Source organism: Eubalaena glacialis, chromosome 17 (assembly GCF_028564815.1).
Source record: "Eubalaena glacialis isolate mEubGla1 chromosome 17, mEubGla1.1.hap2.+ XY, whole genome shotgun sequence".
Taxonomy (NCBI): Eukaryota; Metazoa; Chordata; class Mammalia; order Artiodactyla; family Balaenidae; genus Eubalaena; species Eubalaena glacialis.
The window spans coordinates 4,591,054-4,605,987 of record NC_083732.1 but is presented as its reverse complement, the minus strand read 5'-3'; the positions used below and the strand labels follow the sequence as shown (position 1 = coordinate 4,605,987).

Sequence of the window (14,934 nt, the reverse complement as noted above, 5' to 3'; positions counted from 1 at the left end):
GGTAATTTTGAAATGTTTTTCAATATCCAAGGGGAGATCTTGGGTAGGCCATGGGATCAGAGTCTCAAATTCAGGCCCACTTAACGATGACTTGGGAGTCATTTTAGAATTTAAAGCCACAAGATGGGCTCACCCTTGCTTACACTGAGATTGTGCCAGCCTTACTAAGCATGCTGCACCTCCTCACTGGGCTTGGGTTTGATGCCCACTGAGAAGGCTTTACTTAAAAGGCACCACACCTGAGTACATCAGGCAACCTCGGGACAGGGCATCCAGCTTCTCTCGGGGAGGGTGAGTGCTCAGGGGGTCTGTCCCTTCCCAGAGCCTACCTAAGGGGGCACCGGGGTTATTTCAAACTCCTAGGAGAAAGTTGAACGGTAGGGGCTTGGAATTAATGTGATAAGGTTTCCGTGATGTCTAATCCTAGATGCAATTTTGGTTGCCTTTTCTCAGTGGATATGCTGACCAAAATGACACAGATATGTTTAGAAAGTCCATCTTTATAGAGTAGCCAGAAATGGCTGGGAAACACAGAGAATCTGGGGAAGCTTCATGGCGAGTTGAATCCCTGTCCATGGCCCCTTGTCACCCATGCTCTGGTACGAGATGAGGGTTATCTCTTGACCCCTATGCAGGCAGCTTGGAAGGGCTGAGGAGGGAATGCCCTGGGTCAGTCCTCTGCCAATGACCAGAGGTACGGTTGGAAAAATACCCCAGCTGCCTCAGGTGCTGTAATTCTGAAGTGAGTCCCTGGGGGGCTTGAGTCCCCGAGGCCCACAGTGCGACCTACTCACTGACACCCACCCTTCTGACTGTCTTCCCTTCCCGGTCCCACGTCCCCATCCCTACCAGTGCTTCCTAGAATTGCCTTCAAATAAGCTACTTACACTCAAATCCTCCTCTTGGTCACATCACAGGCTCATAGCAGCACCCTCAATGGTGCACTCTCTTCCTCTGGACGTAAATCCTCCAAAATACCACTCACATCGCATCAGTGCCAGCGGCCCCCAGATGGCTCCCAACTTCCTCTGCTGGGCTCTCCACACTTTCTCTTATCAAGTCCGACGTTACAGGTTATCTTCTCACATGGAAAGGCACACGTGACCCGTGCAGACTGCTCCCCCCTCCCTGCCTGCCCTTTGTCCTTCTTCCTTTGGTGTCTGTTCACATTTGTCCTCCTGCACCAAGTGTCCAGCCAAGTCCAAGTGCCACTCCTCCAGGCTTAGCTCAAGCTTTTCCTAACCTCTCTTCCTACCACAGTGATTCTTACGCTCTGAGATTCTATTGAACTCACTCAGCACCAAAAGTCTGGACACCCCATGATCCCTAATTCTTGAGTGAAAAATAGTTTTGTTTTGCATGCAAACTCTGATCAATTGGAGATAACTGAGTTGGGAAGCATTCTGAGCTGGCCTTTGAGCTCCTTGGTATCAGTAAGTGACATCTGCCATCGGATGAGTGATAGCCAATGCAATAGGTATTTGGTCGAGTTGCTTCATGTGCTATTTATTTTTGACTCTCACTAGATTACAAGTCCCTGAAGGTGATTACTCTGCGATACGTATTTTCTCTCTCTTTGTTCCTTTCCAACTCATCGGTCTAAATGTAAATTCATTAATCTAAACTTAAAGCTGAATTATGAGGTTCAAACATATATGTGTGTATATATATACGTATATATATATAAAATATATACACACACACGGGGTATGTCAAGAACCAACCTCATCACCACACACACACCATACATCACACAGGCTCAGCTGAAAATGCATCTCTGTGGGCTGGCAATTGACAGTTGTGTATGTAATAGCATATAAAGTATTTAAAACCTTTTTTGTTGTTATTCTCATCTTTGAGTATTCTGTCACACAGACCTTTCTCTTGTGTCATCATATCATATTTTATTATCAACTAGTGCCTGCCAGCCAATTTTCTTTAAAATCACAATATAAGTCAAGAGAGAATGGGAACGTACACCCATTCTTTCAGGATAGAATTTGAGCTCTTCTAGTAATTTATGAACTAAAGTCATGCATTGTGCTTTGGACTCAATTCAACCACATCAGTGGTCAATGAGACTTGATTTTGTGTTTTACGTCATAGAGGAAAATTCGACTGATTTCACGCTTTATTTAGGGGACGGTTTTAGTTGAGGAAAAATAATAGTAGTAAAAATCCAACATGTTCTTACAGCCTTTGCCTGAACTTCTATTGTGGTTTATGGAAATGTGATTCAGGATGATATATTAAATATTAAAACCAATGTAAGTTTTAATTGAAACTTATAGGGCAGCTTTTCTTAATTTACTGTCTATCGTGTAATTTTTAGCACACTGCATAAAGAACAAAAGACTGCCTACACCCTTCTGTTGTTTTACCATAGCCCAGAATTAAATTAAACTTGCTGACATTAAAAAAAGGAGGTGCCATGCCACCCTGACTTGAACTCCCAATGTGGTTTTGAATGGCAGCTGAGGGGTGTACATGGACCCCGTCTGAGGGAGGTAAGACAGTGTCTGAGCAGTTTCAAGGTTTACTTTTGGTTTTCAGCTTTCGAGAATGAATGCACATAATCAGACAAAGGGAATTAACAATAACTTTCCACCTAAAACACAGAGGCACTGGGTAAAATGCTTTATATACATTTTCTTTTTCTTCTCAGACCCTTAATGAAGGTGGTGCTATCTACTCCCTTTGACCCGTGAGGAATCCTCACCATCAGAGGTCATTTAGGAAGGTTGCACAGCTAGTAAGCAGTTGAGCTGATCATAGATGCCATTTCTGTTGGTCCCCCAAATCCATGCTATCTACACAGAGCCAGACCCACTTCAGCATCTTAAGTTATAAAGCAGCCTCAGGTTTCCAGTCCAGGAAAATGTGTCAGCTACCTACGCCTAAATCACCACTTGCTCATCTTATATCAAAATGTTATCTGGGGAATATTACGCAGCCATAAACAAGAACAAAATTCTGCCATTTGCAACAATGTGGATGGACCTAGAGAATATTATGCTTAGTGAAGTAAGACAAAGAAAGACAAGTACTGTATGATATCACTTATATGTGGAATCTAAAAAATAATGCAAATGAATGTATATGTAAAACAGAAACAGACCCACAGATATAGAAAACTAGTGGTTACCAAAGGGAAGAGGGAAGGGGGCAGGGACAAATTAGGAGTATGAGATTAACAGATACAAACTACTATACATAAAGTAGATAAGCAACAAGGCTACATCATATAGCACAGGGACTCATAGCCATTATAAGTCTTACGAAAGTCTTGGTAGTAACTTTTAATGGAGTATAATCTGCAAAAATACTAAATCACTAAGCTGTACACCTGAAACTAATATAATATTGTAAATCAACTATACCTCGATAAAAATTTTTTAAAATGTTATTTGGATCAGAACTAACTCGTTCCCTCAATATGGAGTTGAACCTGATACACCTGTAGTTCAGAGCAGGCTTTAAAGGGTGAGATTCTCTAGGGCAAGGCTGAGATTCCTATTCTGGGTCCTGACACGGAGCCATCTGCTTGTCAACAGCTGCCTGAGAGAGTTCAATTTATTTATTATTTAACTTTGTCACAAATAAGCATGAAAATGCTTGAAAGTGTCGAGAAGCGATTGTCTTGACCCCCATGGCTGCCATGTGACATGCCTCCCAGCCTCTGTCTAACTTTACTTAAGCTGTCGCTGAGTTTATTGACCTCATACAGGGGTAATGAGTGGAACCTTGCTGGAGCTGCGGTCTTTCCTCCTAATCTTTGCCCCAGGACTTCTCATTCTTGGGGCCACCCTTGACCAGGGAGGATCAGAGGAGTCACTGCATCAGAACTCCCTCTCCCCTCACCCGGGGGTGTCTAGCCCATTTCCCACAGTGGAGACCAGCTCCACAGTGCATCCTGGGCTGGTGGTCCCTCCTTTCTTGTCTCCTACTCCCTGAAACCACCTCTCGAAATAAACCACATGCACACTGGCTCTTGTCTCAGGCTCTGCTTTCTGGTGGATCCAGGCTAAGATGTTTGCCAGAAGTGAATCTAGAGCTTTATTTTTTTCCTCAAGGATTGTGCGGGAGGAGGAACTAGGTAAGTGAAAGTTGCCCAGATTAAAGATGTGAATTTAAAAACAAAATTTGGGAGAGCAATTAGCATTTTTAAAAACAGATCCTTTTTTTATTTTTAAGAGGAGATCTCTCTCAAATCCACACGATTTTCTATTTTCATGAAGCCTAACAAAATTCTTACATTTTTAACTTATTGCTCAATTAAGTTTGTCATACAGGGCATGCCAAGCCAGCCTATTTCTGTAATCAGTTTTCGTTTCCATCCAGCTCAGGCAAGAGACAAAACGGAAGACATGCTGTTCATAGCAAAAGGAAGACACTTCCTATTGAGTATGGCAGCAGGGAAATCAACAGTCACATGGTTGACTTTCTTATATGACAGGGAGGAAAATACCCTGCCTTTCCTGTCAAGAATAAGAAAACTACTTGTCCTAGTCTCAGAATGACAACAGCATTCAGAGATGAGAAAAGCTAGCAAAGGGTCTTCTTTTAGAAAAATTCCCTCCAAGGTAGTTCAATGATGTTTTCAGATCATGTGAACTTTTCAGAGCACCCCCCTTCATGTCTACCTAGTTACTGAAAAACCCATTATTTTACCATCACCTCCCTACCTCCACGTACAAATTCTCTCTCCCATCCCCCTCCTTCCTCCCTCTCTCCCTTTCACTAACTTCTGTCTTTTCTCCATGTCATCATTTAACATGATATGCTCTTCCTAAATGTCTTCACTCTTCCCCAGCATAAACCGGCAACAAGGAGTAAGATCGTTTCTCAACCTTCATTACACATTTAAGGACTGCAATTACTAGTTGAGAAACATGGCCTTGATTCAGAAAATATCATGAAGGAATATTAAATTACATGCAGGCCCACTTAAGGTGAAAGAGGAGCATGAGGAAAATACAAAAACTAGTGAAACAAAAAATGTGATTTGATTAATGGGGCATCTTAATTCAAGAGTTCCAGTTGGATTCCAGAAACCTCCATGTGGACATTTCTAGGAACTATAATTTCTTTTCTGTTGAAAGGAAAATCTTGATGGGAAGAGACACGAAGGCCCTTCTCAGATCACACTGGTCTCCCATCTGCTATTTCCACTGAATTCCTGAATTTACTGATGGCAGTTGCATCCACTTTGGGGGAAGAGCTAGGCATGACGAAACTGCATCATACAAAAATGTTTTAGACCTAAATATAAAGCGTAATGGTTAAAGTATGCATTCACAAAATATCAACATTTCCACTAAAACAGATTTAAAACAGACTTGCAAATTTAGGATTGTTTGCTTTATGGAGTTCAGCTATGAAATAGATATGTTCACTAGTTCATTTGTTTAACAGTAGAATGAATGTTCATTCTGAACCTAATATACACACATCACTATGCTAGTCACTGAGAGATCCAGAAATGACTAATAAACAGTTCTTGACCTCACGGTGTGTATAATCTAGTAATAGAGAACTGCAATGTCGCCCCTTAAAATTATAAATCAAGTATTTAAATAGATTCTGGAATATCTTTCTCTCTCCCCCTCTGGTCCCCATTTCTTTCTTCACATAGGCAACCATGAAAATGTGTTTAATATGCATTCTTTTAATTGGCATTTGTTCTTAAAAAAAAACTTTTCACTTAGAAATAAATTTAGACTCACATAGAAGTTGAAAAAATAGTAGAGAGTTCCCAAGTGACCTTCCCCAAGAATCCCCCAAGGATAACATCTTACATAATCATATTACAATTATCAATCAGAATATTGACATTGACATTGGAGCAATACTATTAACCAAGCTACACACCTTATTTTGGCTTTCATCAGTTTTTATAGGCACACTATTTTTCTTTCTTTGGTGTACAGCTCTATAAAATTTTATCACATGTGTAGATTCATTACACTTGTCATGACAATCAGACTAAGGTTATCCTAAATAAACTCCCTGTGCTACCCATTTACAGTTATACTCAACCCTAAACCTAACCCTGGCAACTACTGATCTGTTCTCCATCACTGTAATTTTGACATTTCAAGAATGTTATATAAACAGAATCATACAGTGTTTAATATTTTGAGATTAGGTTTTCTTCACTCAACTTGAGATTCATCTAAGTTGTTGCCTGTATCAATCAACCGCTTCTCTTTATCGCTGAGTAGTATTCTGTTGTATAGAAGTACCACAGTTTGGGCCGGCTTCCATAGTGTAGGGGTTATCACGTTCACCTCACACAGTTTGTTTATCCATTTACCCTTTGAAGGACATTTGGGTTGTCTCCATGTTTTGGTGATTATAAATATAACTGCTGTGTTTCATGTTTGGTAATTGCAATCATTGTTGCTTTTGTTGTGGTCATCCATGTACAATGCTTGGTGTCAGTCTATTTATCTCTTGTAAAAATAAAATACAGTGTGTGTGAAAAAAATAAATAAATAAATATAACTGCTGTAAATATTCAAATGCATGATTTTGTGTGAATGTATGTTTCCTTTCTCTAGAATAAATAACTATAAGTGGGATTGCTGGGTCACATGGTGAATGTATGTGTAACATTCTAAGAAACTGGCATTCGTTCTTGTATTTGTTCTGTTTGCATGCATTTGTTTATTAAATGGCATTGTATTAAAAATATTTTACTTTCTTTTTCATCCAGTGCCATGTTTTTAAGACCCATAGGTATTGCTACGTGTACATCTAATTCATAAAGATGTTCCCTTAATTGCTGCACAGTATTGCAAGGAACTCTTTACTGCAAAGAACCCTATAATTAGTCATTTTGTAAAGCAAATGATTCTTTGGAAATGTGTATACCCCACAAGTAATTTGTTTAGTGAATTTAGGTTTCTACTTATTGGGTTTTCTAATATAATGTGTGTCTTTATTACCTTTGGATTTGCTTCGTGGTTTTACACATTGATGAAAGCATCATCAGGTACTAACAGCAGCTGTCTAAGTTCAGAAGATGCCTGGGTATGCCCATCCCAGGGATGTCGAGGTGAAGAGTTCAGGAAGTTTAGGATCTCGGTAGAAAGCTTCGAGGGAGCGTGACTTCATTACTGTTGAACTCAGTCACTTTGGGTAGAAGAAGCAACGCTTCAAATGCATAAAATCAAGAGGATTTAAATAGCTTTGGAGGTACTGTGGACTCTAATATATATTTTTATAGAACAGCACGTCTTTCCCAAGTTTCTACCCTGAGAGAATTTGGTACTAACGTAAATGATAATTGAGTGCTTACCATGTGCCAGATACCCTACTGAACCCGATGGGCATTTTCTTATTTTATCCTTTTTTCCTGCCTCTGAGGTAAAGACAATAATTTTCCTCATTTTTCAGGTGGGGAAACTGGATCTTAGTGAGACTGGGTAACTGGAGAGAAGCCACATAACTACTAAGCGTCACAGCTAGACTTCAGCAATGTCTTAACTGCTGCTATACAGCCTCATTTATTTTTGTGACGGGTACTGGGAAAAGAGAAATATTATATGCCGATTAAAAAACCACCAATAATGTCTGATCTGGGTCAAAGATAATGATGATGGTGATGATGATAATGACGATGATGATGATTCTATACCATTTATAACCATACCCAATTCATAAAGCCCTTTTACATATATTCTTCCCCTCCATCCCGAAATTAACTCTGTGAATTAGTTGTTTTTCCCATTTTCCAGATTGAGCCTGAGACTTGGTGAGGTTAAATGAAAACCAGGAAGTGGTAGGGCTCCCATTTAAACCAAACTTCTGTACTCTATGGCTAAAATCTGTTATTACTTCATGTTGCCTCATGTGAGTGTGCTTTGGATAGTTGAAAATGGGCCGGATATGGAAATACAAAGCAATAGTCTTAATGATAAAATAAGATGATTTATTTTTTTGAGTGGATTGATGAAAGCCTTATCATTTTAGAGTCACCTTTTATAGGGAACATTGGGAAACGTTAATGCATCTCAGAGAAAGAGCAAGGGAAAGAGAGTCTGTAAAAAGTCTAGGAAGCACAGACTAGAAAACAGAAATGAAGTCTTTAGAATCTCTAATTACTAAGTTATGTCAAGTGCAATTAGGTTCTCTTTTATTTAGTGTACTACTTTTGTTACTTAAACTTGGTCTATGTGGAATATTTATGTAGACCCTACGGGCTAATTCGGGATTGTGGACCCCTCTTTCCTTCAGCTCTTTCCCTATTCTATTTTTCTCCACAATTTAAAATACATCAACTGTGAACTGTAGATTCCTGAGGTAGAAGCAGAGACAGAGGCAGAGGCATAAGAAGGTTTAGGAAGCCAACTTTCCTGGTTGAAGGGGAAATGCCATATTATTAAATCAGGATAATTGTGAAGATCCCACACATATTCACTGAGGGTCCACCTCATTCCTGGCAGTGATCTGGGCACTGGAGACAGAGCTGTGAACAAGAGGGTCAGGGTCCCCCGTCTTGGGGAGTCTACAGGTTGTGGAGAAGAGACCATGAACAAATACACAAACAAGGTCATTTCAGAGAATTATTTCTATGAAGCAAAGAAAACAGAGAGAGTGCGTGTGTGGTGGGTAAATTTAATTGAGTAGTTAGGGAAGGGTTCTCTTAGGAGGGGACATTGCAGCTGAGATCTGAATGACATGACAGTGCTAGCCCCGAGAAGGTTCAGGGGAGGGAGCTGCAGGAAGAGAAGGGTAAGTGCAAAGGCCCTGAGGTTAGCACTTTCTGCTCTTCAAGGAGCAGAAAGAGGGCCACATAGTGGGATCACTGTGAGCGACAGGAGATGAGGCCAGGGAGGGAGCCGGGCCAGGCGGGGCAGGCCCAGGCAGCCTCAGTACGTGGCTGCTTCTTGCTTGCTGTGCAGGGCGAACCCACTTAAACGCTCCCTGTGGAACTGGATTGCAGGGAGCATGGGTGGAGGCTGCTGTGCTTCTAGAGGCCAAGCTGATGGTACTTTCCAAAGGCCTAGATGTGAGGAGTAAGGAGATGCATCCCAAGGCAACTTAGAACATCTGAGACACTATTCAAGTATTATTTTGTAATTTGTGACATTCTCTGGGACATTGATATTGTGTCCCTACCTCAACAAAGAGGGACTGTCCCCTCTTTACTCACCATGTACTTTTCCAGTAACATCATGAACCTTTCTTTTGAAGCCTAGACATGAAAAATTCCATCCATAGAAATTGGGATGTGAATTTTTCCAAGTTTGGTTGACGCCATCACCACACTATACTAGCATTTTGATCGCAAAACTGTATCTCATTTTCTGCTGCTAGAGTTAACTGTGTGAATTTGGCAATTGGCATCTTATTTGCTCTGGCTGAAAGGTCGGGCAGACTTATTTTTCCCCATGCAAAATGTCACAAAAGTCAAAGTTATTATAGGGAAAATTTGTTTTTACTCTGATATTTTGCTGAGTTCTATGTCATATATGGTTCTTTATGAGTAAAGAATGTTAACGTTTGTGGCAATCATTAAAAAGATACTGTGCTACACTTCGATTCATTAAAGAACACAAATACTATTTGAGTGCAAGGTCTCATTCAGGAATGGCTTTGGCAAAGTACAACCTAGAAGCAATTTAAACCTATAAAGACTGTAATGATCATGCAGTAGGGAGGCTTATTTTAACTCTGGTTTTACTTCTGTGCCATCTCCAGCAATGAATTAATAATACTGTTTGTTAGAAATCAAAGGGGAGACTGCCTTAAACATAGTACTTGAGCAGTTTGTATACTTTAAGGGCACTGATTTCCCTTCAATTCTTTTGATTTGGTGACAATATAATGAGGCCTTCTAAGTAAGAAATGGATTTCGAGCATATATTGAAAATATTTAATTTTTCTAAATGGGGAAAAATCTAGCGACTTCAATAAAAGGGCCCTGACATAAAGGCCAAACTAGCCAAACTGTGAAGTAGGTCAGGGTTCTTGTGATTGCCCTGCCACCCTCATTTAGGTGCCTGCTGACCCCGTGCTTTGGTTTCTGCCCAAGGTAGTCAAAATCTTTCAGCCAGAAATGATCTGACATGTTTCATATATGCCTTGGAGTGAACGTAACTTGTGTTTCTTCTCCTGGGGCTACTGGAATCCTAGGTCTTGCCTTTTGTAAAATGATTTTAAGCAGAAGAATGAGATGCATGTCCTCACTGTTCCTGAAATCATCTTGGGCAACAGTCCTGCTTGTGACCCTGGCCATGTTCATTTTCTGGCCTCTTTAGGCCTCCTTGTCCTTGAAAATTCAAATCAATCAGGCTTAGCAGCTCAAATGTAATTTTGCAGCTACATCCATTACCCAAATCCACCTAACTTTCACAAATGAGGGTAATGTTGTGTAGTACATCTTAGGATCCAGACAGACCTGATGACTTGATTTATAATCTCATTGAACAAATCACCTAATCACTGTGAAACTCTTTCTTCATCTGCAAGATGAAACAATAATATGGATCTCGCTTGGTTACTGTGAGAATTGGAAGTGATATATGCTAAGCACCCATGACAGGGCCTGGAATAGTAAGTATTAAACAAATAGTGGTCACTAGTATCACCAATATCCCTATCCAGGTGTACACAGTTTCCCGTCTGGACAATTATATCCCTAACAGGTCTGCCTTCTGCCAGTTTTCTATCCTCTATATTCATCTTCCTAAATATCATCCATATCAGGTCATTCTGCAGCTCAGATGTATTCTGTGGTTTCTGTTGACTAAAGGATCAAGTCCAAAATATCCCGTTTGGCCATCAAAATCACAGGCTACACAATTTGACTCAATCCACACTTCATCCTTACCTCTGCTCTAGACCCTGGCACATTTATGCTACTGATTTGAAATTTATCATAATTACACCTTGTATAATAGTTTTTTCCCCTTGTGAACAAGTCTTATCTCCCCAACCATATATGAATTTCTTAGAGAGGAATTATCATGCCTTATTCTTTTGTAAAAATTTCCCCATAGGATCTATATGTAGAGTGCCTCTTACACATAAAGTTTCTGAAAAATTGTTCCTGACAGCGATAAGACTGTAGGTCAGGAAGACAGGCAATTTTGTATAATAATGATGAGGAAAGTGAACAATATTTTAGTAACTAGTGCTTTTGTATTTTGTCACCTCTTCTTGAATCCTTCTGAAATTAATTAGGAATGAAAAAATAATATTTAAAGTTACATAAAGCTTTTTTTTTTTTTTTTACAAAGTCTTCAAAAACTCTTTAGGTGTTTACCCATTTTATTTATATTCAAAGGGGAATTATTCTCTTCTTAAAACGAACTGAAGGCCTCGCAAAGTAAATTTTTACTCATGCCTACACACTAAATCAGGAAGATTTGGGATCAGAATCACATCTTTCTACCTCACTGTCTGGATACTCAAAACAGAGGGATTAATGGAAAGAATATGTGAGGTCAGAAGCCCTGGATGCAGACTCAAAGGTCAGTCCAGTATATAGAATTGAACCTAATCCATTAAAATCAAAATAAATATATACACAAATCTGTAGGAAACATGTTCTTAAAACACGTTCTTCTCTGTTTTTGTTTTCTGATTATAGCATAGCAATATTCACATCTTCCAAATGGAATACTCTTTGAGGTTGCTAGCCAGAACATAGCTAAAATTATGCTTCATATTTTTCCCTTGACTAGGGTTTTATTTAGGTTTTTTTTTCAAACCTTAATGTGCATTTATTTAGCATCTATTACATGGAATGTAAAGTTTCTGGTATACAAAAGAAGTGGTACATATTTTGAGAGATACACAGAAGAAATAGAAGACTCAGTAAACTAACTCTCAAGAATCTGTCATTCTTATTGGAGAAATAAGTTATATTAGTCAATGACTCTACAGGACCATGTGCTGAGAAAGGAGGTGAAATATTTATACAGGGGCCAAATTAAAGGCTTTTAAAGTTTGACATGGTAAGGGAAGGTTTCATGAGGCTGTGAAAGGCGGTGGTCAAATAACAGGTTTTTGCACTAGACCCTGTTCAGTTTGAATCCTGATGATAATTCTCCTTAGTTATATGATCTTAGAAAAGTTATTTCCCAGTCTCTAATCGCAATCACCTCCTATGTAAATCAGGCATAAACATATCCACTTCACTGAGGCATTGCTTTCTAACACAAGGTTTAACACATACAAAGACCTCAATAAATGATAGTTTTCTTTTACATTGAGTTAAGCCATAGTAAAAAGTGACTAAGTAAAGATGAAGGTAAAATCATTAGAGGTTGGTAGAACACTGAGAAAAACTTCATGTTCAGAGGAAAATGGCATGCTTGTCTAATAACGGGTACAAGTTTATTAGAGCTACAGAGTCATGGGCAATAAAGATGGGTAGATAGGAACAGTAGGTGGGGACCTCAGGGAAACTGGATTTGTAAATAGCAAGGGAGATGCTAAGGACAATAGCACCTGAGCTCTTAAAGAAGTAGCCTTTTTGTGCTAATGTATAACTGAAAGCTCACGTTACAGACGCTTGTTAATGTATAACTGAAAGCTCACGTTACAGACGCTTGTTTTCTGTCTCAGTTTGAGAAGCGTTTGTTCTTCCTCGATTCTTTTATATCCTGATGAGTGGAGAAAGGGGAATTGCTGCAAACATGAAAAACAGACTTGGCAGAGCAAATTCAGGGGTGAATACAGAAGAGAGGAGATAAGAAAGTGCTTTTGTAGCATTAGAAGGAGGAGATGGAATAGTCTGATAAGCTAGATAATGACAGAAGAAAACAGATTTGAGAGGTATTTAAACATTGTCGTGTTTAAGTGACGGTGTGGTTACAGAGGAGGAGAGAGAGGGAGGTATCCAGAATGACTCCTGGGCGTCGGCATAGCTGGAGGAATGGCGTTGCCTTTCACTGAGAGAAAGGATTCTACAATAGATAGGACATAAGTTAGCAAGTGCTGTGGCCCTGCAGGTCAAGTGTTGAAGCAACCCAAATGCCCTTCAACTGGTGAATGGATAGACAAATGACACATCCCCACAATGGAAAACTATTCAGTGGTAGAAAGGAACAAGGTGCCAATAAACACAGCAACAGGGCTGACTCTCAAATGAATGGATCTCAAATCTCAAGTGAAACCCAGCAATCCCACTACTGTGCATACACCCTGAGAAAACCCTAATTCAAAAAGAGTCATGGACCACAATGTTCATTGCAGCTCTATTTACAATAGCCAGGACGTGGAAGCAACCTAAGTGTCCATCGACAGATGAATGGATAAAGAAGATGTGGCACATATATACAATGGAATATTACTCAGCCATAAAAAGAAACGAAATTGAGTTATTTGTGGTGAGGTGGATGGACCTAGAGTCTGTCATACAGAGTGAAGTAAGTCAGAAAGAGAAAAACAAATACCGTATGCTAACACTTATATATGGAATCTAAAAAAAAAAAAAAAAAAAGGTCATGAAGAACCTAGGGGCAAGATGGGAATAAAGACACAGACCTACTAGAGAATGGACTTGAGGACACAGGGAGGGGGAAGGGTAAGCTGGGAGGAAGTGAGAGAGTGGCATGGACATATATACACTACCAATGTAAAACTGATAGCTAGTGGGAAGCAGCCGCATAGCACAGGGAGATCAGCTCGGTGCTTTGTGACCACCGAGAGGGGTGGGATAGGGAGGGTGGGAGGGAGGGAGACGCAAGAGGGAGGAGATACGGGGATATATGTATATGTATAGCTGATTCACTTTGTTATAAAGCAGAAACTAACACACCATTTTAAAGCAATTATACTCCAATAAAGATGTTAAAAAAAAAAAGCTACATAGTAAACGATTCTATTTATATGACAGTCTAGAAAACGTAAGATTATTGAGACAGAAAACAGATCAGTGATTGCCAAAGGCAAGAGCTGGGGTTGGGTTGACTACAAAGAAGTAGAATTAGTTAACCGTTGGAATGACGGAACTGTTCTATGTCTTGATTCCAATGGTGGGTACAGGATTGAATGCATTTATCAAAACTCATAGATCTGTACACCAAAGAAGCAAATTTTACTATAAGTAAATAATAACAATAATAATAATATCAGTAAACACTGACCACATTAATAAATTAAAGGATCAAGATCATACTATTATCTCAAAAATGCACAAAAACCACTTGTTTTAATGAAACATCCATTTATGATTTAACTTAAAATATTTTAACAAACTAGGGCCATAAGAGAAAGTTCTTAACCTAATATATGGTATGTACAAAACCCTTAGAGAAAACAAAGTGAATGGTGAAACATTGAAATATTAAGATAAAGAAAATTATACAAGAATGACTGTTCTCACGCTTCTTTTCAACATTACACTGGAGGTCCTAGCAGGAAAGAGGCAAGAAAAAGAAATATAAGATATAAATATTGGCAATGCAGAATAAAGCTGCCACTTTTGACAGATAATAATTGTTCCTGTGTTATACTAGAAAGGAATCTAAGATAAATGATTAGAGGATTAGCAAGTTTGAACTGGACAAAATCAGTGCACAAATTGTAAATATAATTTTAAAAGATAGCATATACTGGAGCAGGGAAATGCAAATTAAGACCTAAATGAGATATGATTCTACATTCATCTGATTGGCAAAACTTTAAAAGTCTAACCATATCATGTTTGGTAATCTCATAGAGTAAAAGGAGCTCTTACTCTGTAATGGTCAGAGTATGACTTGTTTTTTAAAAATCCTTTGGAAAACAATTTGATAATATCAGGCAAATTTAGAAATGTTCACAGCCTACCAATCCTGCCAATTTCAAGCAAAATCATATCCTGGAGAGAAACATTTGCACATTTGTCAAAGATGATGTGTATATGAATGCTCACAGTCATACCATTCATCTATTTTATCAATATTCTTTTTATCTTTTCAACACTTAATAAGA

General features: G+C 39.1%; 1 protein-coding gene across 1 annotated transcript in view; it reads right to left on the bottom strand.

Moving 5' to 3' along the window:
* Positions 1-14,934, bottom strand: part of XKR4 (XK related 4) — a 353,016-nt gene that overhangs the window by 145,725 nt on the left and 192,357 nt on the right. The gene's annotated exons all lie outside the window — the stretch shown is intronic.